The following is a 25740-nucleotide window of genomic DNA, read 5'->3' as shown; positions in this document are numbered from 1 at the left end:
AGAGAACAGCATTTTCTACCATAAAAAGTAGTTTTCTCTGCATAAATGCTTGCTTTCTGTGCAAAAAAACAAACAAAAAAATTCATTTTCTGCAAGAAGTTGTACATTACTTGGATATAAGTCTTCAAAACTTCCAGAATTTTGATATATTTTTTCTCTAAAAACTTAAGAAAAAAAAGAAGAAACATGAAATTCAAAATGATCTTGCTAGAATGAGACATTGGGTAGAAACTATCAATATTAACTGAAATAGAAATAATACAGACTGATGAACCTCTCTGTTTAGACAAATCCTTTTCATCTTCTCTGTTCTTCCTCTATGACTCGTTACAACATGAGAGACATCTGTTATGGAAGAAAAACGTATGAATGCAAAAGAGACAGTCGTTTAATTTTAAGCATCAATTATAGTTGCCAATTAATAGTTTTATTATGTACTGGTCAGAGCATATATGGAAGTTCATGCCCAGTTCTATGAGCTGCCTTTTAAATGATACAGACAACTGGATCAGAGGAACTTGTCCTATATAGGAAACAATGTGAAAGTTTTCAAAGAGATAGCCATGTCAGTCTATTTCATTACAATTTATCTATTTCTTTCTCAACTTTATTAATACCACATCCCTTCCTGAAGATTTTGACTTAAAATGGCTCACAATTCGAAATTGTTTACAAAATGGTTACATATGCAAAAAAAGAGTCAATATCAAAACAGAATGAAACATCAATAGTATTATAACAATTTAAATCGTACCCTTTAAAAATGAGGCAAGCAGTTAATGGATTACAATTTTAAACAAGAAAGCACCCTTTTACAAGCCCATTTCTTTAAAGCCTTCTGTTCTAAAAGTCTATGAAAAAAAAGGCCTTCACCTACTGACAAGAGACTAGCTATTGAGATGGGGAAGCATTCAAATCCCCCTTTCTTGTCACTGAATGCCTTCAATTTTTTTTTTTATTTGTGGCAACACTAAGATGAAACACTTTACTTGTTTACTTTACTTGTTAAGATTTGTTCAGAATAGGTTTGCCTTTGGCTTCCTCTGAGGTTACAGGAGTGACTTGCCTCAGGTTACTTGGGGCTTTCTATGGCTGAATGGACATCTGAATACTATGGCTGAATGGACATCCAGGGTCATAGGTAAATGCTCCATTGACTACAAAAGATGTCTTTCTAGGAAGTTTTAACACTTAGGAGCAGCCACCTAGAAAGCCCTATCCCATGTTCCTGATAACCATAACTGTGTGGATCTGCATAGCAAAAAAAGCCAGACAATAAAAGAGTTAGGCAGACAACATTGTTGTATAAATAGGAAGGTTTGCAAAAAAAGATCACAAATATAAGCAAGTCATGGAACACACAGCAGGGCGAGTATCTCTCTCCAACTATTTGAAAGTGAAAGTTCATCCCTTTCTCGGTTCATGAGAAACCACTGTCCACAAGTAACTTTTTCACTTTATAAAGTGAGAAGTCCTTGAAGCATTTCCTTTCAGACACAACTTTTACAATGCAAGTCTGATAAATTGTCAATCTGCACACAGAAGAGTGAATTGCTTTGAAAGGATCATGACCTTCTAGGAGTGAAGTTTTCAGCCCAAATACACTGGAAACTGCTTGATTTTATTCACTTATTCTCATAGCAAACAGGCTCCATCCAACGTATTAACAGCAATAGTGTGCCGCATATGCAATTACTGGAATTCAATTTAGAGTGATGCAAACCATTTGGAGGAGACACTGAAGCCATTAGTGAAGGCAGAATGCAGAATCCTTCCATTTCAAGATACAGTCCTTTTAAAATGGAGATTGCTTGAACCTTATACACAACCAGCAAAAAGGTAGAGGCACGTTTTCCACAGCAGGTCTAATCCTACACAACCTGAACCTATGATTACAGGCTGAAGTGTAAAGGAAATTCAATTAAAATGTGTATTACTACTATCTAAAGTGATGTACTAAAGAATGCAAATGCCAGCTTGCTGTACTCTATGCTGAATACTAACAACATGCAATAAATCCAACACTTTCCTTTAAAAATAATCTTTCTGCATTTTTCTTTACTTTTACTTAAGTCTAGATGATGAAAAATTATAGAATGAAACAAGGAAAGATATGTTAGGTGATAACAACATAAAGGCATCCAGCAGCTAGGAGTAACTTGGAATAATCTTGAATTTCAAACTTGTGTTCAGGGAATCAGGAATCTCTGACTCCTGAATTTCTAATGGCCCTTTTCACACAGCAGTCTAAAATCCACATTGAACTGGATTATAGGGCAGTGTGGACTCAGATATTTCAGTTCAAAGCAGATACTGTGGATTATCAACCTTAATATTCTGGGTTATATGGGTGTGTGGAAGGGCCCTAAGAGGCATATAGAGCCTTTTTTCCCCTTAATCTGGCTACAGGAGTTAATATGATATTCCCTGCAGCTGGTAGGATTCAACCAATCTTTTAGCAACACAGCTGATAAATCTAGGTTAGCAAAGTAAAGTGCTGTTCCTGACTTTCGAAAGTTCTGTGGAAGGACAGAAGTGGAAGTTTTGTTTAACACCAAGTGAGTGAATTTTCATCGTCTCCCTCCCTGGTGCACAAGCCCCATATAATACTAGATGTATTCCTCAGGACTGAAAATGTTGTGCACACCTAAATGAAAAATATGGTGATTATGCCCAGAAAGGAGGAGAGATTGCAGAGTTCAGTAGACCAAAAGTCATCTATTTATTAATCTCAACATATCTGCCACTGACAAAGAAATATAGATCTGTAGGGATGTAAACTGTCCCTTTAAAAAAGAAATACTTCTAAAAGTTTTCTCTCTGTTAAGTAAAATTATGAGAGCTTTCCTGCATTTTAAATGGACTTTCAGATTCCATGATTTTTTGCAAGCCTCCATGAATAAATAAATGCTTGGCAGCCAAAAACATGTGTGCAGAGACAGTATAATATGCATGGAATAGTTGTCTTATTGCTATTTCACACACAAAAAAGGTTTTGCACATTACACAAAAAAGACTAAAAATGTGAAAAAATTATGATTGCTATTTTTTTTGAAGTATTATCTTGGAACCTGGCTTTTAAAAAGAACTTTCAGTAATAGCAAAATGCTACATTCATTAGTAGCAACAGAAAATTCTGTCAAATCAAGAAGGATAGTGTCTAAGGACAAACTAAGGCATTTTGATATGTATATTGGTTGAAATATTTTATTGGAGAATTGAAGGTTAACTGGATGAACTGCCTCTTCTAAATGACATTGTGGTTTAAATAATGTAAGATGCCACAAAACTGCACATAGTGTTTGAGCTGATTGCCATTTTAGACATGAAAGCAGTGTGTGGGTGGCTGTGTGTCAATCATTTTTGAACAAAATATAAAGCATTTCTTTTTTTGATTTTGAAAGATATTTTACAAAAAAAGATGGTTTCTTGTATTCTTCAAAGTATGAAGAGATTCCTTGTCAAAGACAGAACGCCACCAAATAGAGTACAACACAGTTTATTAAAGTTACAGAACTAAAAAATGCCCGTAGGAAACAAAGGACTAGGCAAACACTTGTCTTCAGTGTGAAAAGTAACAGAAACAGCTCCGTTTGAATTAAAACGGTTCGAAAGGATAAACCGGATTAAACAGGAGTTTAATCCGGATTAAATCAAAAGTGCTTACTTCAGCCTGGCAATTTAAACAAACAAAAGTTGGTAAACAGAGGTCAAAATGAACACAAAAGCTGGCAGCAGATTCCTCTCTACTACTCAAAAGCTACAGATGAATAACTCAGGCTGTTTACTCCTCCGTGCAACGAGCGAAATCCGGGTCCAGGCACATCAATCAGGGTAACAGTGGTCAGCAGGGTCCCAATCCGGTCCAAGGTCAAAAGCCAAGTGCAGACGTCTAAAGTTCCACAAGTTCCACCGATAGCCACAGAAGGGATAGTCCGAGGTCGTAGTTCAGTCAGTCAGTCCAGCGTCAATCCAGAGTAGGTAGTTAATGTCCGTCAAAAAGACGACGGAGGTCCAAGCTATCAAGATTAAACACAAGTTGCACAGAAAAACCCCACACAGTTCCTCCCGCTGTCTATGCTCAGTGTCCTTGGTAACTTACGTATCCAGCAACGAATCACACCCGTCTTCAGGAAGTTCCCCAACAAGAGCCCAAGCGTTCGTCCAGATTACCTTGTCCAACGCAATTAGCCATTGATCCTAAACCCCATTTTATCCCAGTTCATAACTCCTCATCGCTGTCAGCTGCTATCCTAATTCCAGGTGCCTCATCATCATCATCCTCATCAGAGCTAAAACACCTTTGACTACGCCCCACAGCATCCCCAGCTGTGGATCCCGCTCCATCCCTCCAGCCCGTCCATGGGTCTGATCCTGCAACCCGCCAATCGCCTCCCATGCTATCATTGCCGGTGACACCCAAATCCTCCCTCACACGAGTCCACTCCATGTCATCCTCCTCCGAGCTGACCATTTCTTCCTCCATTCCCTCGGTAAAACCCTCAAAAGAGTCCTCATCTGTTGGTTCTGCAAATAAGTCCCGGAGCCGTTTCCTTTCACGCTCCTCAAAAGAGTCTGACTCTCGAGGAGTCTTACGACCCCGTCTCCTAGTACCGGAGCCAGAAGGCTCAACCATAACACTATCCCCTCTCACAAAGGCCTCCTCTTCCAAAGGTGGGGACACAGTAGTGACCTCCTCGGCTACAGCGTTACGGCGCCCAGAAGTATCCAACTTCAATAAAGAGCGATGAAAGACAGGGTGGATCTTAAAAGAAGGGGGCAAGCGCAATCTAAACGCCACAGAAGAAATCTTCTTAACAATAGGGAAAGGTCCCAAATACCGTGGTGCAAACTTTCCCCCAGTATGTTTAATATATTTAGAGGACAACCAAACCAGATCCCCTTCATCTAACTCCTCCCCTGCTTGTCTATGGCGGTCTGCTTGAGTCTTCTGAGCTGCCTTAGCTTCTAATAACAACCGACGAGCGACATCATGTAAGGCAGCCATTTCAGAGGAGCGGTACACCGGATCAGGGGAAACCACATTGGTCGACGGCGCCACCCCTCCCCGCGGATGGAAGCCATAAGTTAACTCAAATGGGGTATGTTGACTAGACGTATGCACAGCGTTATTATAAGCAAACTCAGCCACCGACAACCATTTTACCCAAGCACTCGGTTGTTCCAGACAAAAACAACGCAAATACTGCTCCAACAGCCCATTAACTCTCTCAGATTGTTCATCCGTTTGTGGATGAAAAGCAGAGGAGACATTCAACTTGGTTCCCAAACACTCATGGAAATGCCTCCAAAAACGAGATACAAATTGAGGAGCTGTCAGAGATAATAACCTCAGGAGCCCCATGCAAAAGGAAAATATGCTTGGTAAAAAGTAAAGCCAATGTAGGAGCCGCTGGAATCGTTGAACAAGGTATAAAATGAGCCATTTTAGAAAATAGATCCACCACCACCCAAATACATGTATAACCCCCTGACCTAGGCAAGTCAGAAATGTAATCCATAGAAATAATTTGCCAGGGTCTTTCAGGAACAGGCAATGAAGATAATAATCCCCTAGGGCGCCCGACAGGTGTCTTGCTCTGCTGACATACTGCACAGCTATCACAATAACGGAGAATGTCCTGTCGCATTTTAGGCCACCAGTAATTTCTGATAATAAGTTGTACAGTCTTAAACCTACCAAAATGCCCAGCCATCGGTTCATCATGATGTGCCCTAATGACTTCCAACCTGAGTGCACCCGCCAGTACATAAACTTGTCCATTACGTACCAATACCCCCTCCTGGTCCTGTAAATGAGGCAGCACAGTACGAGTTCCTACCGAAAGCAATATGAGTTGCTCTTGAGTCCAGTTGTCGTTCTTTTGAGCCTCTAGAATTTGAGTGTGTAAACCAGCCTCGTTTTCTACCACGCATAAAGAAGCAGTAGGCAATATTGTCTGACGTACTGTTTGCTCGCAAGTTTTAAACTCAGGTTTACGAGATAATGCATCCGCCCGTAGATTTACCTTCCCTTCCACAAACTGAACCTTAAAGTTGAACCTAGAGAAAAACAAGGCCCATCGAATCTGGCGTTGATTCAATTTCTTGGCAGTTTGTAAATGTTCTAAGTTCTTGTGGTCAGATCTGACCACAATTTGATGACGTGCGCCCTCTAACCAGTGCCGCCACACCTCAAAAGCCACCTTTATAGCCAACAATTCCTTTTCCCAGATGGTGTAGTTTTGTTCAAAAGGTGTTAGTTGTCTGGAGTAGAATCCACAGGGACGCAAGGTCCCTGATGAATCCCTTTGAGATAATACAGCCCCCAACGCATAACTAGAAGCATCTGCTTCTACTATGAATGGTTTATCAATGTCTGGATGTATTAGTATATTATCAGCTTGGAAACTAGATTTCAACTGTATAAACGCATCGTGAGCCTCCCGTCCCCACACAAACGGTTGCTTCTTACGTAAGAGTTGTGTTAAAGGTACAGTAAGTTTAGCAAAGTTTGGAATAAACTCCCGATAGTAATTAGCAAACCCCAAAAATCGCTGTACATCTTTTTTAGACTTGAGTTCCTGCCAAGAGTTGACTGCGTCAACTTTGTGCGGGTCCATTTTTAGTTCCTTTCCCGAAACTACATGTCCCAGGAACTCAACCTCAGACACGTGAAATACACATTTGGAGGCCTTAGCAAAAAGCCCATTATCCCGTAAACGTTGTAACACCTGCCTCACATGCTGCTGATGTTCCTTTTCATCCTTAGAGAAAATTAATATATCGTCCAAATAAACCACTACAAATTGATCAATTAAATCTCTAAATACATCATTTATGAATCTTTGGAAGACAGCAGGTGCATTGCATAATCCGAAAGGCATCACACGGAACTCGTGACATTCGAAGCACGTGTTAAATGCCGTCTTCCATTCGTCACCTTCCCGTATTCTAATCAAGTTATACGCCCCCCGTAGATCAAGTTTAGTAAAGATTTTAGCCCCTTGCACTCTCGATAGTAATTCCGAACTCAAAGGTAGCGGATATCTATCACGAATGGTGTGCTTGTTAAGAACCCGATAGTCGCATACTAATCTAAGCTCCCCTGTCTTTTTAGCCACAAAGAACACAGGTGCAGCAGTTGGAGAGCTAGATGGGCGAATAAACCCTTTGGCTAGGTTCTCGTCAAGAAATTATCTCAAGGCTTGTCTTTCTGGTACCGTTAGAGCGTACAACCTTCCTGCTGGTAACTTAGCGCCTTCTACCAATCTAATCGCACAATCGTATGGTCTATGAGGCGGCAACTTATCCGCTTCCCTCTTACAAAACACATCTTGAAATTCCCTATATTCAGTAGGTACACCCTCCATGTCAATCTGAGAAGAATTTAAAGCAAAACATCCCTGCCTTTTAAAAGCTATAGTACGCTTCACCCAATCCACTTGAGGATTTACTAAAGTTAACCAATCCATTCCCAGGATTACATTGTATCTTGGTAACCGTGTAATGTCCCATACAAATTCTCCAGTTACTCCTTGTACCTCCCACGTTATTTCTGAGGTTTCACGATTAACCACCCCAGACTCCAGTAGTTTCCCGTCCGCTCCTTCCACCCATATATCGCATGCTTTACGTACTGTAGGAAGCCTATGTTTCCTTGCAAACCCAACATCCACATACGAGACCGTAGCCCCTGAGTCCAGCAGTGCCAGAGTAGAAGCAAGTTCTTTTCCCCCAACAGATAAAGAAATGGGTACAAAAACATGTTTCTTCCCCTCAAGTGACTGCTTTATAAGCCCTAATGCGTTGGACTCACGTCGCACTAGGGCTGACCTTTTCCCAAAAGCTGAGAAGGCTTAACGTTACAATTCCTAGCAAAATGCCCAGCAGTCCCGCAATATAAACATAATCCCAATTGCCTTCTACGGTCTTTTTCCGCCGTTGACAACTTTCTAAACACCCCAAGTTCCATAGGCTCCTCCCCCTTTGCCACAGGTGCCCTAGGCGCAGATACAGATGGCGCATACATAGCCCTAGACTGTTTACGAGATTCAAACCGGGCGTCCAAACGCAAAACCTTAGCCACCAAAGCGTCCCAGTTTTCTGCCGGCTCTAATCGTGCCAGTTCATCTTGGAGATAATCATTCAAACCTGCAATAAACAAAAGCATAAATGCGTTCTCTCCCCAGTCTAATTGATGACGAAAAGAGTTAAACTTATTTAAATAGTCCAAAACATATCCTTTTCCCTGTTTTAACCGATAAAGAGCCCAGCTAGCATTTTCCATACAGAGAGGATCCCCAAAAGTGTCTGATAATAATTTCTTGAAATCATCTAAATTGTCCTTGACTGGGTCATTTCCCAGAATCAAATTAGTTGCCCATTGTCCCGCAGGACCGGTCAATAGACTCAAAATAAATGCCACCTTGCTGGTGTCCGTAGGAAAAGCTTGTGCGCTAATCTGAGAAAAATAAAGTTCAATTTGTGCCAAAAAAGTGGGCAATTTGTTTCGAGACCCATCAAAACGTTCAGGAGTCATTACATGTCCTTTAGCTGGCTGTGCTGCTTGTGCAGCATAAAATGCAGCCTGCAGCTGGTCAAAACGGGCCTTAAGTTCCTCCATCGTCTTCTTGACGTGGATACCTCACTAGAAAAACTTTCTTTTCGGGCGTTGGGCAATCTGTCAAAGACAGAACGCCACCAAATAGAGTACAACACAGTTTATTAAAGTTACAGAACTAAAAAATGCCCGTAGGAAACAAAGGACTAGGCAAACACTTGTCTTCAGTGTGAAAAGTAACAGAAACAGCTCCGTTTGAATTAAAACGGTTCGAAAGGATAAACCGGATTAAACAGGAGTTTAATCCGGATTAAATCAAAAGTGCTTACTTCAGCCTGGCAATTTAAACAAACAAAAGTTGGTAAACAGAGGTCAAAATGAACACAAAAGCTGGCAGCAGATTCCTCTCTACTACTCAAAAGCTACAGATGAATAACTCAGGCTGTTTACTCCTGCGTGCAACGAGCGAAATCCGGGTCCAGGCACATCAATCAGGGTAACGGCGGTCAGCAGGGTCCCAATCCGATCCAAGGTCGAAAGCCAAGTGCAGACGTCTAAAGTTCCACAAGTTCCACCGATAGCCACAGAAGGGATAGTCCGAGGTCGTAGTCAGTCAGTCAGTCCAGCGTCAATCCAGAGTAGGTAGTTAATGTCCGTCAAAAAGACGACGGAGGTCCAAGCTATCAAGATTAAACACAAGTTGCACAGAAAAACCCCACACAGTTCCTCCCGCCGTCTATGCCCAGTGTCCTTGGTAACTTACGTATCCAGCAACGAATCACACCCGTCTTCAGGAAGTTCCCCAACAAGAGCCCAAGCGTTCGTCCAGATTACCTTGCCCAACGCAATTAGCCATTGATCCTAAACCCCATTTTATCCCAGTTCATAACTCCTCATCGCTGTCAGCTGCTATCCTAATTCCAGGTGCCTCATCATCATCATCCTCATCAGAGCTAAAACACCTTTGACTACGCCCCACAGCATCCCCAGCTGTGGATCCCGCTCCATCCCTCCAGCCCGTCCATGGGTCTGATCCTGCAACCCGCCAATCGCCTCCCATGCTATCATTGCCGGTGACACCCAAATCCTCCCTCACACGAGTCCACTACATGTCATCCTCCTCTGAGCTAACCATCTCTTCCTCCATTCCCTCGGTAAAACCCTCAAAATGAGTCTTCATCTGTTGGTTCTGCAAATAAGTCCCGGAGCCGTTTCCTTTCACGCTCCTCAAAAGAGTCTCACTCTCGAGGAGTCTTACGACCCCGTCTCCTAGTACCGGAGCCAGAAGGCTCAACCATAACATTCCTTTGAAGCAAAGGTATATACAAGTAATTTGGCATGTTTTGGGAGACACCAATGGTTTATAATCTTGGGAGTCTAGTTTCCATGAATGGGATGTATTTCTATTTGAAGAAGAATTAGCAATTCAATATCTTATAAATTGTTACAAGACAAATTGTGCTACCCACATACATTTATTTATTGCTTATTGTTTTTATTTATATACTGCTTTTTCTCTCCAAAAAAGAGACTCAAAGCAGCTTCCAGTAAAACTGATGGATTGAGCATGCACAAAGCTTGAAGCAGCATTTATTGTACTAGAAGGGAAAAGAGCTTTACCTATATCTGACCAAAGGAAAGAAAAAGGACATGATTCAACCTACATCCTCCTGCTAGAAGAAGAGGCAACGCAAACACCCTTTGCGGCAACATGAACAACTTCTCTAGGCAGGAACCAATTACTTAGGTTCCAGTAGCTCATTTCCTCCCTTGCCCCTGGTACATGGATCTCAAGGACATGTAGTGGGTTCATTGTGATAAGCATGGCCACGTTGTCTCTCAAAACTTGACAGAAATAGTAAAAAAAGAAATAAAAGAAATAAACGAGACGTGTATTAATACAGAATGAGATCAAACATTAAGTCCTGGACTATTTAATCATTATCAGCTTTAAAAATCTTGTTCAGTCCCCCCTCCCCATCTGACTGTCCTAGCTCTCATTACACACTACCCACACTTCCCCTATCTGCTTTGCATCAGAGACAACTCTCAGGTGCCAATTACATAGTCCCAAAATGTGGGCTGCAAAACAGGTTATCCTGAATCATCTAAATGATGCCAGTTTAATCCAGAGTAAACTTGGAAATCCAGGTTTACTCTGGGTTGAAAAGATACCTGGGAAGATGCAGACTTTCCATGAAGGTCTGCACATCCCAGGAATGGGGCTTATGGTGACTGACCTTCAGGATTGCCATGCGCAAACCCAAGGGTCAGTATCCACCATCCTACCTCCTCGTGCTCTAGCAGCCTGAGGGAGTGGGATGGCAGTGCCACCCTCCTGCTGTTTCAGCCTAAAACCTATTTTTAGGTCTTCAAACAGAGTCAAAATGATGTGCCAGCAGTTTTGGAGAGAGGAGGGAGGATTTCCCCATCCAAAGCTCCTAGCATCACTTCCAGAAGCCTGACTCTGTTTGTAGGCCTAAAAGGTAAGGTTTAGGCTGAAATGGGGTTGGGGGGCAGCGGAAATACTCCCCAGGTCAATTACGAATTGACCCGGGAGAGTATCTGGCTAGCACCCTTCCAAAAAGGCAGTTAGCCTGGCAAACTGGTCAGTCAAAACCAGAAAAGCTTGGATCATCTTGAAATGGAAAAGAGGAGCAGGAAATATGCCATTCTTGTGGCCAACATCTGTCTTATTGAAGAGCCAGACAAGCAGGGAGAAGCTATAAAGGCTGAGTCACACTAGGCCTGGGGAGGCTTCAGTCTGCTGCAGCTTTTCCACAAGAGGCCTGAGGATTCCATCCAGCTCTGCTGTCTCTGGTCTACTTGTGAGTAGGCAAAAGCCCTAGGCCCATTCCATGTGGGTGTGACTCAGCAACCTCCAAGCAGGGAGAAGCTATAAAGGCTGAGTCACACTAGGCCTGGGAAGGCTTCAATCTGCTGCAGCTTTTCCACAAGAGGCCTGAGGACTCCATCCAGCTCTGCTGTCTCTGGACTACTTGTGAGTAGGCAGAAGCCCTAGGGCCTCACCTGCAAACAGCTCCTGCCATCTTGCCGATGCCCAGCCGAACCACGGAACTCCCTCCCCAGGGAGATTAGGTTTGCTCCCTCTCTACATTCCTTCAGGAAATGTAGAGAGTTTCGGCAGGCCTTTGGAGATACAGTCATTAATTAATCAGCCCCAGAGGGTTTTTAATAATCTATCCCATTTTTATTACGATTTTACCATTTATGAGTTTTAAATGCAATTTTTTATCCTGTATTTTTGTTTTAATTGATATATTGCATTACTGTTTTATCTTTTTATAGTGTGATTTGTATTTGTTGCCTATGTTTTGTTTTATGTTGTTTGGGCCTCTGCCCCATGTAAGCCACCCCGAGTCCCCAAGGGGAGATGGTGGCGGGGTATAAATAAAGTATTATTATTATTATTATTATTATTATTATTATTATTATTATTACCTTTGAACTTTAATATAAAATGCCATATGTTGGTTTGCAGTAATGCAGGTGGCTAAAATTTCTGGTAATTGGATTATATAAGCAAGCAACCCTCAATGTACTAAACTATGTTCATTGAGCGTAGGAGAAAATAGGAATATCAGAGAAAATCTATACCAAAAAAGCCATGTTGGTTTTTTTTAAATGGTGGTATGTGCCTTCAAGTCATTTCTGATTAACAGTAACTAAAATGAATTTATCACAGAGGCTGAGAATATGTGACTCACCCAAGGTCATCCAATACGTTTCATGGTCCATCAGAGATTTGAACACTTTTCTTCACAGTTGTAATCAGACTCTCAAACCCCTACACCAAGTTGGCTAAAAATCATAGAATCATAGAATAATAGAGTTGGAAGAGACCTCATGGGCCATCCAGTCCAAACCCCAAAAACCATAGATTTCCAAACAGGGAGAAGATGAAAAATCTCACAGTCTGATAACTGATATGATCAAAGGATGAAATGCAGAAAAGCAGGTAGTATTGTGAGAATTGCAATGAAATTAAAACTGTTTTTGAAGGGAGAGGAGGTTTGTAATACATAATTCCTTCATTCAATTCACTAGGTAATTATGTGTTGATTTCCAATAACTTTCTTATTTTGATGTCACAGAAATATAATCCTTTCAAAGACATTTCTCTTTCAAAACCAAAGAAAGCACATGTGTGTTGGAACATGTACAAAAATGCATTAAAATATGGCTGTATATAAATAATAAAAGGTGGATTAAACAAACCACACACACTAGCATGATCAACTCAACTTTTACTAAAGTATACTTACCCATCATTATTTTTTCTCTGACACTATTTCTTGCTCTGGCTTTGCAAAAATACACAGGAGGCCACAGAAAGGCCAAGAGTTAAATCCCTAAGTATGCATTACATTAATTTCTTTCATATTTTTAGAAATGCATGGATAGTACAAAATCATAAGACTTGGTCTCCAAGGTAACATTTTATATTGACACTCCTCTGAAGCAAAAGTAAGTTGGTCCTTTTGCTGAGTTCTAACTTGATCATATACACTTACAATTAAGAAAAACTATTTTAAACTTGAGCTAAATAGAAAAGATTATGCAGAAAGAAGTAGCATAGAGAAAGAAATATAATGGTAGCCTCACCTTGACTCAAGCAAACAGAACTTTTCAAAGGAAATTATAGTTATATTTTACTTACATAACTTTAAGTCTAAGTTGAAGGGCAGCAAGACATTGAACACCAGAGAAGTGGAAGATGCTAGTGGGCGCAACTGAACAACCACCTTAATAGTTTGATGTAAAGTTAAATTCTCCTCCAGAGTTTTGTTAAACTAGCAAATTATTGGAGGTACAGAAAGCGGTTCACTATAGATCCGTAGATGAGGGAAGTGCCTCTAGCTCACTTTGAACTTTTTTTTGCCCTCAACTCACTCTGCTTTATTATTTTAAGTGGAACTACTGAGCCCAGCATGAAAGGTAAGTCTGAAAACAGGTAATTATAATGTCACAGTTCTAGCAATGTTCTAGTAAAGCTGAAGGCAAAGATGGTGCTTTAGTTGATTTTTTGTTTTTTAAAAAAGGAGAGGGCAGAAATGGAGGAAAAACAGTTCTATGGCTGGAAACCTATGCTTAGTTTCACTCTTTGCTATTTTTGTAATAGAAAAAAGATATTAAGGCATCAACATCAGCCACAGGGACAAAATATCAGGCTGCCTCAGATGCTGCCAAGATGATAGATTACTAACAGACATGCACCTTAAACATATGGCAAAGTTCATGGACTTCCTTCACCTGCTACATCTTCACTTTCACTGACAGATGCTTTAGCCAAACTCTGGGGAAATCTAGGGACACAGAGCATCCTCCAATGTAACAAGAAAAAACCCCATCAAATATCTTCTATGAACTTGGCAGGTAAACTAAGCACCCTGTTGTTAAGGTGAATTCAATATCTATATTGTTATTTATATACATAAATAGATCTGTTTCTCTAGCCACCTTTGAAATGTCGTATTTTGGATTTGCAGTTTAATTTAGTAACTTAACTGCATATATATTTTATAGGCAATCTTTATCTTGTAATATGTAAGCATCTAACAAGCCAATAAAAAGAGTGTGTGTGTGTGGGGGGGGGGGGAGAATTTAATAACAAGATAATTATTTTTACTATGATCTTTTCAAGATATGATATCCCTTTAAAAGGAAGAAATCAAAATTTCTAAAAGAGGAAAAAGTTAGCAGCCTGCTATAGATTCAAGTAAAAGAATGGCTTACATGGTTTTGAAGTGGCACAATGATTTTACACATTATGCTGATAGCACTTGAGAATAATGTTAAACATGATTGAAAATCATGCACAGAATAAATATTTTGCCATAGAAACAATATGTGGATGTGGATTGTCAGTAGATAGTTGACTAATGTAACACAAATTAATAACATGAATGAACATTTAGTTTTATCTCCTGTCCAATGCAGTAATCTGTTGCTTAAAGAAGTTTTCAGACACTGAAACACGGCTCAAGATTTCATAGCTTTTGTGACAATCATAGGTGGTATCTTTTAGAATTGATTCATGCTGTATTTCCTACCTTGGATTTTGTTTGCTTTGATAATAAACAGCCTTTTTAAATTCACTTGTCAGAAACCTATCATTATTCTATGGACCTCATCACATGGAGATCCTTAAGCTGAGGGACAGTGGGGGAATTTGTCGGGCAGTGAAGCAAATCTGTGGGCCAGCAGGGGAAAGTGCTGGGCAGCTCCCTGCATCGCCCTCTTACCATCACACGTGTTTTTCCATCTGCCCCCTGTTTGGTCCCATGCTGTCCCCAGCTTAGACTATAAAAAGGCACGTAGTCAGTGTCCCATGGAGCTGGGACAGAGTCCCACTGGAAGTAGCCCTGCCTCGTGATAGGCTCCAGCAAGCAGCATCCTAGGACGGATAAAATTCCCCATGTGATGAGGTCCTATGGATGAATCATTATTTGGGACTTTTGTCTTTCATAAAGTTGAGACTTAAAAGAGCCCCATTCTTCAAAACTGGTGATTTGAGACATTTTACAAGCTATCTACTTGTAAAGCTATCTTCAAAGAAATATTATCAGTCATGTCAAAAATCTTGGAAAAGGTGAATTCAGGAAGTTTCAGTAAACTGGCTAGTTGTAACTAGATTTCTCTTTCACCAAAAAAGTCTACACTTTTCTCAAGTTTTCTGGGAGGCTTTAGTCAATGGTATAGTCAGGATACTGCAGAGAAGCATGCTTCTAGGACATCTCTAAACATCCATGTCTCATTTGAAGTTCCATGCCACTGTGATGGCATTGATGATGGAAATATATACATTTAGTTTGCCTGAAATCTTCCAGTATTGGAGAGGATATATCTCTGTGCTAAACCTCTTCTGAGAGCAGACTGACACTAATCTCTCACCCATCTCTAATTCTGAGCAAAGTAATTGGCATATGCTTGAAAACGCAGTCCATTATATTCATTGTTCTCTACTATTGACTTTCCAATTCTAGGGGTTTAATCTATTTTTCTAAGTAAGTATTAATTTACAAGTGTCTCTGTGAATGCTCCTGCTGTAATTATTATTTCTTGGAGTTTAATTTGTGCCAAGGCTCACAAGATGTAAGGCAATGCTCTTTTCTGTGAAACGTATGACATGGAAGCAGATAACAGTGTCTCTAACAGGTTCAAAAACTATCCATCATAATCATGAAATAGCCAGCAAACATCAGATATTAGAAAAGAGGCTTATATGTCAGGGACTGGTTTTTTCATACAATTCTCCCTTCCTAGAAATTAACGTCTGCAGGTATTGACCATTCATTTATAAACCAGTTTTCACATATTCTATATATGTGATGGGAATAGTATTTTTAAAAAGATTTATCCATTTATTTAAAACTACTTTGCTTCAACAAGCCTTTGTTTCTTGGCTTTTTATGGTTTGCTGTGTGTGGCTTTTTAATCTGGTTTGGATTAGGGTTTAACTTCTGCTGTCCCAAACCATTTGTTTGTAAGATGGTTGTTTTTTATCTGTGCTTTAATCTCTTACTGTTTTTAATCTTGTAAACTGCTTTGAGTGTTCATGGACAGAAAAATGGGGTAAAATAATAAATCAAATCAAAAGAGTTAGACAGACCAATAAATTGAGAACTCAGTAAAATCTAGTTTTGTAGCCCTTATACTGGCAATAACATCTATGAAATTGTGCCCGTAGTGTAATTTGGGAAACTAATGAGAAGAGCTATGCTGCCATCTATTGGCAATATAGTTTTGTTCCTTGTGCCTTTGAGTTTTTAGGAAAACTAATTTCCTTTTGAATGAATAACCAAGAGTATTGCTGCATACATCTACACGCACGCACGCACACGCACACATGCACACACACACACACACACATATATAGTATGACCTTCCAGAAATTTTAACATCTTGTTTATGAATCCTGAAGAAAAGCCACAGACAATAAGGTTTTAAAGTAATTAACAACACATTGAAGTTGGAATTGTTTTGTAAAAGTGTTTAGAAGTGCATTATATAATTGAACTGTATCTTTCACATTGATTTGTTGATTTTTTTATATAAAGAAAAAATCTACTGCTCTAGAAGCCTAGTTTGTGTAATCAATTGAATTGCAGTGGAAGAGTTACCTTCTCCTTACCTTTGTCCTACAGTGTTTTCCTAGTTTTCAGTGGAATTAGATATAGGCATGCTTTGATCAAAATAGTTTGCTCTTATTATGAGTGGAATTCTGTATTGACAGTTGCTGAAAGTTATTCTCAACTCAGTAGGATTGTCTTCTCTGTAAACATCTCTAGGATTGCAAAAACATATTCCAGAATTATGGTGAATTTAGACTGCAGGTTATACAAGTTTATCTATAAGTGAGTGCAATTAAACTAATAGGTACTTTTGTCTCAGCATACATATATCATCTTATCTACATTTCTTATAGAGTACTAAAACAAATTTTCTTGATTAATAATTGTATATCATTAGATTGCATATTTGCATGGCATAACCTCCCCATGTCAGATAATTTTATATATTCTTGGGTGTTCAGTTTCAAAACTGTTGGATGAACATAGAACCATGTACATTCTACTTCCCAATTTGAAAGATGTTTACTCAGACTTTAGAATCACTGGGCCTAATTGAAACTTGTCTTTCTAAGAACAGAAATACGTTTTTCATTTACAGAGAAAACATAAGTACAGTGGAGACTTCCTGGTGGAGCAAAGGTGCAGGTCAGCAATTTATATCATTTCACCCTTTTCTCAATAGTCACCATCATCAAGGTTACTAAATCATATAGACTAAGTTTTCAGTGCGAGCATGAGTTTTCAGGAAGAGAAGGAAAATCAGCAAGAAATGCTACTCTATCCTGCCCTGAACCCCAGCACCGGGACAACACTGAACAGAAATCTGCATCAAATCTATTGATTTCCTTTCATTTCCAGAGGGAAAATACATGATGGTTTATCACAGAGACAATATGGTAGAATAATTTCAAACTAGGACTATTTGTGCCCTGGTAGAAATTACCTTTCACCAGAGAAACTCACTAGTTGTCCTCAGGGGCACAGCTATCTCAGTCACAGCTGTGCCTCACATTTATAGCAGGGCAGTATAGGGTAGTGGTATGCAACACACTGAGGCCTTTAAATGAAACGTATCATTTTAAAAAGGAAAATGATCAGAGCATTGAAATTCTGTTTTGCTGGACTGCACTATTCTAAGTATGGGGAACTACATATAACCCTCCTTCATTCCATCTATCTATCTAGCCCTTGTACAGAAAAAAAAGTAGTAGGTTGGAAGATAACAGAAAATCCACAGTGACCTTCCTAACTTATGTGTACTATAATACCAAGGGTTTGGCTATAGTGCTATGTAACCTTCATATCTTGATCACAGCCACTAAACTTGGTATGATATCTAATGAGAACAAAATGAAAGCTCTTGAACTCAGAACATCTAGTGCTTCAGGTCCTTACAAAAGGATAACTTTAGATTGCTGTATATCTCTGCTAAGATGCACAATTATGCATCTGTTTTGACTATACGTTATTAATATTTTGATCAATATGCTGAACATTTTATGCAACTATGGAACAAATAAGCAAACCTTTTTCAGGAAATCATTCTTTTACACCTATTTAGCATGGAATTTGCTGTTAAACAAATTTAAAATTTGTAGCTGCTACTGGTCAATTAATTATTGTTTTTAAGCAGTAGGCAAAACCATCATCCATTCAGGCACATGCATATCCTAGTCCACTATGAAATCATCATTTGAATTCGCACCATGAAATAAAGAGACTAGACACAGGAAAAATGGATCTAAAGAGCAATTTCCTGATTATTTATTTATTTTCTAGGATGTATGCAAAAACCTGTGAATGAAAACACTGTTAGGATGAATTAACCTGTAAGGAAATAACTGTTGAGTTATAAGTCACCCAGTAAGAACTGTTCTTAGGCAAGGTATCACTCAATCTGACCACCTCCAAGGACATACTTGGGCTAGCAAGCACAATTGATCCTGAGGGCCACTCAAAATTCTTTGGCTGTACACTTCGACCAATCTTACCAGAAGGCCATTCCCTCCCAAACCAATCTTACCAGAAGGCCGTTCCCTCCCAAACCTCAGAGTTTTTGAAAACCCTCATTCCAGTGCCAAGGAGAGCTTCCCTTTACAGCTCCCAGATTCACAGAAACCTATAGAGATGGTTATGGAAGTCCATGCTTCACCCTCAGAAGGGGGTGCCATGATGCCTATGTGGATGCCTATGGTGGATGGAATAGCATTCCCCATGCTTTAACTTCTTAGGATTCCCATCACTGCACCACGGTAAATGGGGTAATATTGCCAATCAGGCATGCAAGTAACAAAGGAGGGAAACGAGGGTTGGCTTAGCCTTCAATGGGTTCCTGCTCTGTCCTATATCATATGACTGGGATTGGACAAGCCAGCTGGCCCCAACCAAATCTGGTCTCTTCCACAGAGGGATTCAAATACCCCACCCCACCCCTCCATTAGGCTTTGCCTACCAGCTGCAAGTGGCCAACTATAATAAAACCTATTGCTGAATCAGGAAATATATACAACACTAAATGAAATAAATTAATAAATTAAAACTCATTTCCCCTGTTTGAGAGAATTAAATGCAGCATTTTCATATGTATATACTGATTGATAAAATGGCATCCATCCCTGCTTCTGGTGTGACTCGTGTAGAGCTTATATTTTTCTGTATTTCATCCATTTTATTCCACAGGCATTTTTAATGGTATTGCCCTTTTGCTTTTTTGCATAGTGTGATTCTTAACACCCAGTAAGGTAGGAAAATCTTATTTGAAGCACTTCATTGTATTTTATATTAAAATCCAGGAAATTCTAAGCCAGTTTAATGCATAGAAATGTGGTTGAATTTGCATCTTCTGCTTTGTAATCAGCCATGTTATTATCTGTTACTCTGAGCTGAATCTTCTGTCAAAAACAATACTCCAATCAATCTATCAGGAGCCTTGAGCTCTTAAATTTTCTCCTCCCAAATTCCCATTAGCCTCACTGCCCAAATACTATAGTACATATATATTATTTAAGGCTACACAGTGACTCAAGCCTCCTGCCATGTCAAATATCTTAGACATGTTTGTTTGTTTTTATCCCCTTTATGCCCTCTTTACACATTCTTCTGTCTACTTACCATTAGTCTTCAATAAAAAATCTTAGTTTCCTTTATGTATAATATCTTTGGGACTGAGGAAAGATCCTGTCCATTTTTTAAAAGCCAGAACACTTTTTAAACCATGTGTTTGGATGGAAAGATGGGTAGATCATAAAATGTGAAACTATAAAACAAAGCCAGTTATTGACAGTGAAGATCAATCATTACATTCATCACCTACTCTTGATACATGCCATTGAAAAAGCATCCATATCACAGGTTTTATTTATTATTATACCATAGCCTGTTTTTTAATGAAATTTTCCATGAGATACATGCCTGGAGTGAATTGCCTCATACAGTACCTGTTCCATATCAGTACAGGCAAGGTCATATATCTAGCAGCAGTCAACATTTCCCTCATTTCCACTACTACATAATCTAGATTGGCAGACAAATCATATAGATAGTTGCTGGTATCCATGGTACTATAATGTCTAAGTTAGCCCTCCCATCTAACAAACAAAATATCTTCAAAGAGTGGTGATAAAAATATCAGTTTCTAGAAATGCAAATGCACAATGATATTATAAAACCTAGCCTCTAACCATGGTGTCTCAACACCTTTGGTGCTCTGCAAACCAGGAAAATAGATGAATTGCTGATCAGTCATAGAGAATAGGGAATGAAGCACAATTCCTTCACAGCCCTAAGGTAATTTGCCTTGATGCTATGGACTAAGAATGACTACCTCATCCTTCCAAGCCTCCAGAGGTTTGGCATTGACATCAGTATATATCCAGTGCCAACTGTCTCCATCTATAAGTAGGAAAGAGCATGTTGTGGCAGCCCCCATGTTGCAGCAGCTCCACTGGCTGCTGGTCTGCTTTTGGGCTAAATACAAAGTGCTGGTTATTACCTATAAAGCCCTAAACACTTCGGGCCCAGCCTATTTAGCCTATCTGACTTGGTATCCACTCTATGTTTACAACCTTAATGGCACTTTATCTTGCTCCTCACTCTACATGCTATAGCTGTAGCACTTTAAGTGAAATTGTTCCCTTGTTCCTTCTTTACTCATTTTGATTCTATTCTTGGACCTGGTGGAATGATGTATTAGTCACCCTCTGCTGTGCAGAACAATTTGATGTTCTGGTTTTTAAAGTAACTATTATGTTGTTTTTATCTTTTATTGCATTGTTTTTAAATCTCATTGTTTTAGTGGATCGTGTGTATTGTATGCTATGTTCATGTCATATTCTTGTTGTAAGCCACCCCGCGTCCCCGCAGGGAGATGGTGGTGGGGTATAAAGTTATTATTATTATTTAGAAAACTGCATCTCCTTGTGCAAACCTGTCCAGGCTCTTCAATTTGCCAAGGGGGTCCTGCTCTCGGTCCCACCCCCATCTTAAGCACAGCTGATGGGAATGAGAGGGGGAGCCTTCTTAGTGATTGCCCCCTGACTTTGGAATGCCCTTTCCAAAGAGATCAAAATGCCCCCTTCCTCAGTTTTAAAAAGCAATTTAAAACATTCCTATGCTCTCAAGGATATAACAAGGAGGAGGAATAGAGCTTGCAACACTGACAAAGGGAATGGAATGGAAACTGATTTGGCACTCAACTTTAGCTGGCTTTTAATGACTTAAATGGTGTTTATTTAAGGATAATTATTTAATTTACTTGTTTTAATTCATAGTACAATGTATTGTAATGTATTGTCCGTTTTTATATTTTTCTTATTTTATGCGGCATTGAATGTTTGCCTTTATTATGTTGGGATTCACCCTGAGTCCCCCTGGGGAGATAGGGCGGGCTACAAATAGAGCATTATTATTATTATAAGCAATCTCATTATTCATGTCAGACACGTACTATTAGAAATTATGCTGGAAATGCTGAAGATCAAAGGTTCTAACCACGCTCGTAACCTTGGAGATCAGGATGACAAAGAATCCATCACTTATTATTTATTTCCAGCATTTATATCCCACCCTTCTCACCTGGAGGAACTCAGGGCGCAGCTTACACAATTACACAGCCGGGGAGCCGCCACCAAAAAGGCCCTGTCCCTCATTCCCACCAGCCGCACTTGGAAGGCATGTGGGACCAAGGGCAGGGCCTCACCAGGTGACCTTAGGGATCTTCCTAGCTCATAGGAGGAGATACATTCGGAGAAGTAGATTGGACCAGAACCGTTTAGGGCTTTATAGGTCAAAATCTGCACTTTGAATTGGGCTCGGTAGCATATTAGCAGCCAGTGGAGCTGGCTTAGCAGTGGGGTGGTACGCTCCCTGTAAGCCACCCCAGTTATTAGTCTGGCTGCCACCCGTTGTACTAATTGAAGCTTCTGGGCCATTTTCAAAGGCAACCCCATGTACAGAGGGTTACAGTAGTCCAAACGGGATGTAATCAGAGCATGGACCACCATGGCCAACTCAGACTTCCCAAGGAACAGGCGCAGCTGGCGCATATGTCTGAGTTGTGTGAAAGTTCCCCTGGCCACTGCTGAGACTCAGCGATCAGTCCAGGAGAACCCCCAGACTGCGAACCTGTGTCTTCCAGAGGAGTGCAACCCCATCCAACACAGGCTGTAACCCTATACCTTGTTCGGCCCTGCGACTGACCAGGAGGATCTCTGTCTTGTCTGGATTCAATTTCAATTTGTTTGCCCTCATTCAGTCCGACACAGTGGCCAAACACTGGTTCAGGACCTGGATATCCTCCTTAGTGACATGTGGGAAGGAGTGACAGAGCTGCATCGCACCCCGAAACTCCAGATGATCTCTCCCAGGGGCTTCATGTATATGTTGAACAACATGGGGAACAGTACCGAACCCTGTGGGACCCCACAAGACAATGGTTGCAGAGCTGAGCAGGTGTCCCCAGTGACACCATCTGGGAACAACCCTCCAGGAAGGATCAGAGCCACTGCAGAAAAGTACCTCCAAGACCCATCCCGGCAAGACAGTATTGAAGGCTGCTGAGAGGTCCAGCAGAACTAGCAGGGACACACTCCCCCTATCCAGCTCCCAGCGTAGATCATCAGCTAAGGTGACCAAGGCTGTCTTGGTACCATGTCCCGGCCTAAAGCCAGACTACGCTGGATCCAGAAAATCGGTGTCTACCAAGAATGCCTGGAGTTGTGCAGCCACCACACATTCCACGACCTTGCCCAAAAAGGGCAGATTGGAAATAGGCCGATAGCTGTCCAATTGAGTGGGATCCAGTGATGGCTTCTTCAACAGCAGTTTGGTCACAGCGAATTTAAGACTCACTGGAAATATGCCTTCCCAGAGGGAGGGATTCACCACCACCTTCACCCACTAGGCCAATCCCCCTCTGGCTTCTCTCACCAGCCATGATGGGCAGGTGTCTAGGATGCATGTGGTCGCCCTCACCTCTCCAAGCACCTTGTCCATGTCCTCAGGCTGAACCAATTGAAAAGAATCCATCAAAATGGGACAAGCAGGTGCTCATGATACATCCGCGGAGACTGCCGTTAATATGGTGTCAAAGCCAGAGCAGATCAAAGCAATTTTGTCCGCAAAGTACCGAGCAATTGCTTCACAGCAGGCTGCTGAGTTATCAGGGATCCCGTCTTGAGAGATAGGATATAACAAACCTCTGACAATTCGGAACAGCTCTGCTGGACAGTTCTTTGCGGACCCCCAAGAGCCATCAGGAATCCATCCTGATCCATAAGCCTCCTGGGGCGGACCATTTTAATCGATCCTCCACCCCTGCAGAGGTTGGGGGGTGCAGTGAGTCTAAACCTGATCAGGTGATGGTCGGTCCATGGCAACGGAGCAATGGTAAGCTCCTCCACACTGCCACCTTCCTCCCATCTCTGGCAGAAAACCAAGTCAAGTGTATGCCCTGTGGGTAGGGCCAGATACTAGTTGGGACAGCCCCATGGTTGCCATGGCGGCCATGAAGTCCTGAGCCGCCCCAGAGAGAGTGGTCTTGGCATGGACATTGAAGTCCCCCAGCACAATGAGCTGTTGGGACTCCAATGCCAGGCCCAAGACCACCCCAACTAGCTCAGACAGAGAGACTGTACTGCAGCGAGGTGGTCGGTACACTAGCAGAATCCTTAAACTGTCCCGGCCTCCTACCCTCAGATGACCACACTCAAACAGGGTTGTCTGTGGGATGGGGCACCTGGTCAGGGGGATAGACTCCTTATAGACCACTGCACCCCTCCTCCCCTCCCTCCAGATCTTGATTGGTGCTGCATGGTATAACCTGATGGACAAAGCTGGGTGAGGTTAGCTCCCCCAGCCTCATCCAACCAGGTCTCCATTATGCACGCCAGGTCTGCCCGCTCATCCAGAATAAGGTCCTGGATGATTGCAGCTTTACCGTTGACAGACCTGGTGTTCAGCAGCACTACCTTCAGATAGGAGGGTCCGCCAACCTGGGCACCTGAATTTACTATGTCAGGAGGCCATTTTAAATCTACAAGAACTCTATTTCTCACCCTAGGCCAAATTAAGTTATGCCTCCCTTTCCCGTATCTCCCCCTCACCTGGATTACTTCGATGGGGGCCCCCAGCCAAGTCAACTCCTCTGCCTTCTTCCTCCAGATGGTTTTTTTTATACTGCGGTCATATTGCTGTATCTGAAATGAACAGAAGGTTTAGCCTAGTCATCTCCTCAAAAACCAGACCAATGTGGATTTTAAGAAATGTTAGGCCCACTGAAATACCAGTATCCATCAAATTCCTAGACCAGGGATGACCACACCATCACCCACACTAAGACTCCAAAACTAATAGGACCCACAGCATCTGAGGATACCTATAAAGCATCCCACAACTTCAACTCCTCCCACAGAAGAAAATTTCATAAAATACTGGCAAAAATTCTAACCATTCCCCAAGATCTTCCCAAATCCTTTGTATGATCCATATGCCATGATGTGGCCTAATGCCAGAACATGTCCTCTCTACTTTGCACATTTTTCATTTCTTTTTATTTTCATCATCCACGTCTTCCTTATCATTTTTCTCAAAGTGATACTATAGCAAGATAAATGTATCCACATACTCTCTTCTAAGTATCATATCAGTCGTGGATAGAAGAAGGAAGTTACTGATCAACTAAAGATATTGACAAATAAGGAACAGAATGACAATTCCATGAAGAGGAAACATCTGCATTCTAAACCTCACTAGATATAGACGCCATAGATCCTCAACCACCTCCACAACAAGAAAGATGAAGTGAAGGATGTTGGATAGTTAAACAAATGTTGAGATCAATTACACCCAGGCTTTCAAACCAGTCCCAGTCCAACAAATCCAGCATTACTACTAGAACTCTGAAATCCCCACTATCCACAGGTACTCCAAGGACTTCACGATACCTAGAAGATCCCTTAACATTACCAGAAGCCTTGCTAGAAGCCATAAAAACAGTCAGGGCCACACAATCCAATCCGAAAGCAAAGAATGCCAACTTGATCAAAAACTTGATCTCATTAAAAAAAAAAAAAGCTTTAACCATAAAAACCAACAGGCACTTCCTTGCATGCAGTATATGAGAGTAATCCTGGTCCAAGTTATTTTCTTAAGTGAAAGAAAATGTGTGACAAACATGTGGCAGTTTATTAATTGGTCTTCCTACATAGAAAATGAACAACATTTTAAAGTTATTAGTTACACACACAAAGAAAAATACATACATGACCATATATTCAGGTATGATGCAACCTCATTACCTTTTGAATTCTTGCACTAGAGTTCAGAGGGGAGTAGAGAGGTTCCAACCTGAAGAAGATGAAACAATGGTCATTCCAAGGAATGCCAGCATGTGCCCTTGTGTAAAGGTTGAGCATCGTTTTATTCCCCAAAATACTTTATTCAAAGAAGATCAAAGAATTCTGTTTTCAAAGCAATATATGGGGATTAAGCTTGGTCACTATGCTTTGAAAACTGACTTTTGCTTAGTTTGATGACTTTTGTATTTGTATTTCAGCCTTGTGAATCAGTTGTAGCTAGTAAGAT

Source organism: Anolis carolinensis, chromosome 5 (genome assembly GCF_035594765.1).
Source record: "Anolis carolinensis isolate JA03-04 chromosome 5, rAnoCar3.1.pri, whole genome shotgun sequence".
Classification (NCBI taxonomy): Eukaryota; Metazoa; Chordata; class Lepidosauria; order Squamata; family Dactyloidae; genus Anolis; species Anolis carolinensis.
Note: the sequence above shows the minus strand (reverse complement) of the source record.